Source organism: Kryptolebias marmoratus, linkage group LG4 (genome assembly GCF_001649575.2).
Source record: "Kryptolebias marmoratus isolate JLee-2015 linkage group LG4, ASM164957v2, whole genome shotgun sequence".
In the NCBI taxonomy this organism is placed as follows: domain Eukaryota; kingdom Metazoa; phylum Chordata; class Actinopteri; order Cyprinodontiformes; family Rivulidae; genus Kryptolebias; species Kryptolebias marmoratus.
In genome coordinates, this window is record NC_051433.1 from 30486120 (window position 1) to 30491225 (window position 5106).

Below are 5106 nucleotides of genomic sequence, written 5' to 3' on the forward strand. Positions count from 1 at the left end.
GGGGGGGGGGGTACCACGATGTTTCAAGCCCTGAGGCTGTTGGGCCTCAAGGCAACAGCATAATTGGGTGGAGCCACTGTTTGTTTACACAAAGCAAAGGGAACCCATCCAAGTAAGAGCAGAGGACCTTACCGGGACTTTGGGTTACCTTTGAGCTTCGACATGGTGAGACACCAGGTTCATTCTTTCTCCTGCCAGCACGTTGAGGATGATGAAGGCTAGAATCTTGCTGCTGGCTCCAACGTGGCCTCACCAGTCATGGATGATAAAAGTCATGGTGTCTTCCAGCCAGACCATGGGATCAGAGACGGCTGTAGCATCAATGCCCAGAGATATATTCATCCGATGTCTTGAGCTTATCTGGCTCATACCGTTGGCCTAATATGAAGCAGCTCTGTGTTGTAAAGAGCAGACAGGTTAACTTCTAATATAATATAAACATGTTTTCCTAACAAAGCATGGTGTGCTTTGGTGCACCTTTGGGGTGAGATTGTAGGGTGAGAGGAGGAAAGGTGTCCCAACCAGAGAGACAAAGCAACAGTTTTTGATATGGGGGATGTGGCTCATGGTCCAGGTGAGGTCACAGTGACACAAACACTCAAAGTTATCTGTCATTTGTGTCTCAAATGAGCTTTCTGTTGTCTATGTGTATATTCAGTTACTTTGGAGAGTAAGCTCCCCCTGTGCTGTGCAGGTGCCCATTCTTACTGTAGAAGGTTTTAGAAGAACGGTGAAGAGGGACTGGGGCAGGTGATGGGTTTACTGTACAGTCAGGAGAGGCAGAATCTCACCTGTCATCACCAAACAATAAAACAAAACAAATATCAACATGCGTTTTATATTTAGTTTGTTTTATAAATGTTATTTATTTATAATTACAGTCATTTTAATCACTTTTAACATCAAAATCCCTGCTTATTGTCCGTTTAAAAATACTTCCTGTTTGCTATTATTAAAACTCATGATGGTATTTGAATGCTGAAACATTTTGTACCATTTTTAACTTTTTATGGTCCAGTGTTTATGCTGTAGATTAAAGTTTTTACAGAAATCTGCTGTACCTGGATGTTTGTGAGGCAGTTTAACAGCTGATTGTGAAACAGCTGGCGAGGTTCATCAGGATAATAAAGTCCCTCTACAGCTGATCTGTGAGGACAAACTCTCTGTGCTACAGTCAGATTTCATTTTACTAAAACTGTGAGCAGCAGTTTTATTATGTTAGGCTGTTGTTTGTCAATGTTTTATAAATCAGGTAATCGAAAATCTTAACCACAGGGCAAAAGACTGATTTTTATAATATTATTTCATTCTTTTTCCTTTTTTTTGGCTCCTAACACCTAATGTCTTGGTTGATCTTAAAATGGTATTAGAGTCAATATTTCAAATTTAAAGCCATTAGGCATTGTTTAAATCAACGAAAAGTTCCTATTATTACTTTTACGCAGCTGCCACTTGTGTCATTTTTCTTTAAACAAATTTTATTTTTAAAATATTTTCTAAGTATACCTTGTCATTTGTCAGTTTGGTTATTTTTTTGGAAATTTTTCTAGGAAATTGTTGCTAATTTGTACAAATAAATCCCACAGATCTTTGCTGAGCAACAAAAGCCACTGGTGTCCCACAGTCGTCCACCTGTCCAACATGGGACTGGACTAATGGACGTTAGAGATGTTGCTGCTGGAATAAATAAAGTGGGTTGGACACTATCAGGATGTATTACAGTGTGTAGGGTTTGACTTGTACAGTCATTTACAACTCAAAACTTCTAAACGAGCTAAAAAAAAAGTGAAAAATATTGTCCTTAAAAGATATCTATTGTCCATCGACTCTAATTGCCGATGGACAACAGATTTGTCCAGTCGTCAGATCCTTATTTAATCAGGTGGTTGTGTTGAGCCCGTCTGGTCTGTCTTCACCTCCCTTCCGACGTATTTGCTCTACTGTTGACCTGGTATGAAACATGTTGTGGTGGCTGTAATAAAATAGGAGAAAACTCAAAGTTTGTTGGACCAACTGCAGAGACTCTTCTTTGGCCTGTCCTGTCACAGCAGCACCTACTGGGGACTGAGCTTGTTTGTTTCTGGAAGATACCTTCACTAAAAACATCTTCAACTCATACTATCATCATACTGTCAGAATGTTCTTAACAATGCTGATCAAATATGTCATACCTGGCACTAAAATAAATACTAACCTGTTTGTTTTGTCGGTGTTTCTACATAAAACCAATCAGCTCAACGGCAGCCACAAAAACAAGCTGCTCTTTTCCAACTAGAAATCGAAATATAGAAATATACCACGTTGCCTTGAAAGGTTTTCACCAAACAATGCTAAAGAAATTCCAGTATGGACATGTGATTGTGGTGTCAAAACAAGAAGAAACCCCCAGAGGGTGCACGGAGTTCCTTTTCAACAATAATACTTCAACATTTTAGGGTTTTTTTGTTTTTTGTCTTGGCACTATGATGGGGAAATCTGTTCCCACTGTCAATGCCTGTCCATGTCTGTCCACCAGACACATAGTTGAGTGGAAACACATCTGAAAAGTACAACAAGACAAGATTGTTTTGGACTATATGGCAACTTTTGAAAGCAAATTGTGACTGGTTAGAAACAAAAAGAGAATCCATTACAATCAAATGAATTAAAACACTTTGTGACTGAAATGCAACAAAAAACTTGCACGCCATTTGCAGAAATGCCAATCAAATCTCACAATTTTTTGTAGTTATGTATGTTGTCAAACGTGTTTTAAGTAATCAGTTCTGTGTGATTCCAAGAGAAAATTTAAACATTTTCGTGGCATTTTGTGATCCAACTAGTTTGCCAACAGTCACAGTGAGACACTTCAGGGCTTGAAAAACTCAGCTTAAGATCTACACGTTTCAAATACTAACAAGATATTACTGTGCTCAAAGGTGTTCAGAATTAGGGTCAAATTCAAATTCTAATTAAGTTGGGATTAAGCTTTGAGTGAAAATAGTTACCAAACCTGCAAATTAACCTGAATAAATTGCTGCTGTTATATTTGGATTCATGTACACATTTGAAAGGCAGCTAGACGGAGTTTGTCTTCCTCCAGTGGCGATCTATCTTTCCTCAGAGCAGGGGTGGGCAATCCCGGTCTTCAAGGGCCACTATTGTGAATGTTTTAATTCTTTATTTGCTCCAACACACCTGATTCAGAGGTTAAATCGCCTCTTCATGTTCTGCAGAAGCCTGTTAATCACCCATTGATTCACATCAGGTGTGTTGGAGCAGAGGAACAAGGAAAACATGCAGGATGGTGGCCCTGAGGACCACGGTTGGACACCCCTGCCTTAGAGTCTGCCAGAAACATGCAAACAAGAGGAAGGCAGCAAACCTATCAAATGGAGGCATATTAAAATGAGAATGACGTGCAATCAAGATCCTCCCAGGACTTATAACTGAGTTCAGCATTATCTGAACATCACATTGAACGGATTATCAGTGGAGTGATGGTTGCTCCATTGTCTTGGCTGTCTCATTCTCTGGGATGCACTGTGCATTGAGGGACGAGACATCAACAATGAGCCACTTCCATCTTTTTACGAAGCCACCCAAAACGTCTGGGATGCTCTGAATCATGTTTACAGTTTAACCACAGGAGGGTCCTCTTGATTTAACTGCAGGTCATTCAACAGCATTAAACTGGGATTAATAAACATTCTTTCATTGGACTAAATATATATATATATATATATATATATATATATATATATATATATATATATATATATGTATACACATATATATCCAGCAATAACCTGCGCTCTATAAATATAGTACAAGCAAGAAGTTGTGTTTGTGTCTCTCCTCTTCACATTGCTCCTCAGCTGCCCTGGGATCGTTCTTTATGATCAGCTGCTGAGTAGAGCCCTACAGAGATTAAGGTGGAAAAGGTGTGTTTACTTATTTAAGGAAGTAGAAAATGCCTCCACTCAAACAAAGGTTCTGGGTTCAGCCATTCAGAGACTACTTCTGCTTTGGAAGAGAAGGACTAAAAATCAAAGATCTCAGGCACAAGTGCAGGTCCGCCTTGTGTTGAATGAGATCTTAATATTTGGAAGGCAGTTAGTAAAAATGCTACAAATCTTAAAAAAACATCTAATGTAACAAACCTGTTCCCATTTAGCTGTTATAATCAATATGGCTTGTGAAGTCTTGTATTTCTGTTCAGTTTGTGTTTTCAAATACATACAGGATATAAACTATTCCTCTTGTGAAGGAGATTTGACTGAATGACTGGAAACACACAGTGACCCAGGCAGACGAAGCAGGTTCAGATTCTGGTGCCATGTTTCAGACAGCTCGTTCAGAAAGTCTGAACCCAGTAAAGACAGCTGAATGAAGTGAGGACCAGTTGTGTCACCATGGTAACATGACTGAGGGATTCCTGTTGGGTCAGTGTTTGGATGTTTATTTTTCCATCTTAATCTAAGAACATTATTATTCAGTGAAGTCCTTTAATTTCACACATTTCATACACTTCTTTAAACATATTCTTTTTTCTTCATTAGAAAATAAAATATCAGCATGTCTGACATTCATAACTGATACAATCCAAGGCCTTTGATATGGCCACGCCACGCTGACATCTTTAACTTCCACATCTCCCTCAATTTTTTCTTCCCCTTCTTCCTCTGCTCCACTCCCTTCCCTGTTCCTTCTCTGTTATTTCCTCCTGTCATGGCATTTAAAACACATGGAACAAAGCCAGCAAAGGATATAAAACCCTGAGAAACTCCAAGAGTGTTAAATAATAATAATAATAATAATAATAATCATTTTATTTAAATAGCGCCTTTTAGGACACCCAAGGACACTTTACATCAATGAAGAAATCAAAAAAATAAAAAAGCAGTGCAAAGAACAGGCATGAGTTAAAATATAAAATACATAAAACAAAGTTAGGAGGGGTAAGCTAGTCTGAAGAGATGAGTTTTAAGTTTAGTCCTGAACAGAGAAAGGGAGGTGGTGTTTCGTAGGTCAGGAGGTAGAGCGTTCCAGAGGTGGGGGGCAGAGCAGGAGAAGGCCCTGCTCCCCATGGTGGAGAGGCGGGCAACGGGTACATGTAGGTGTAGC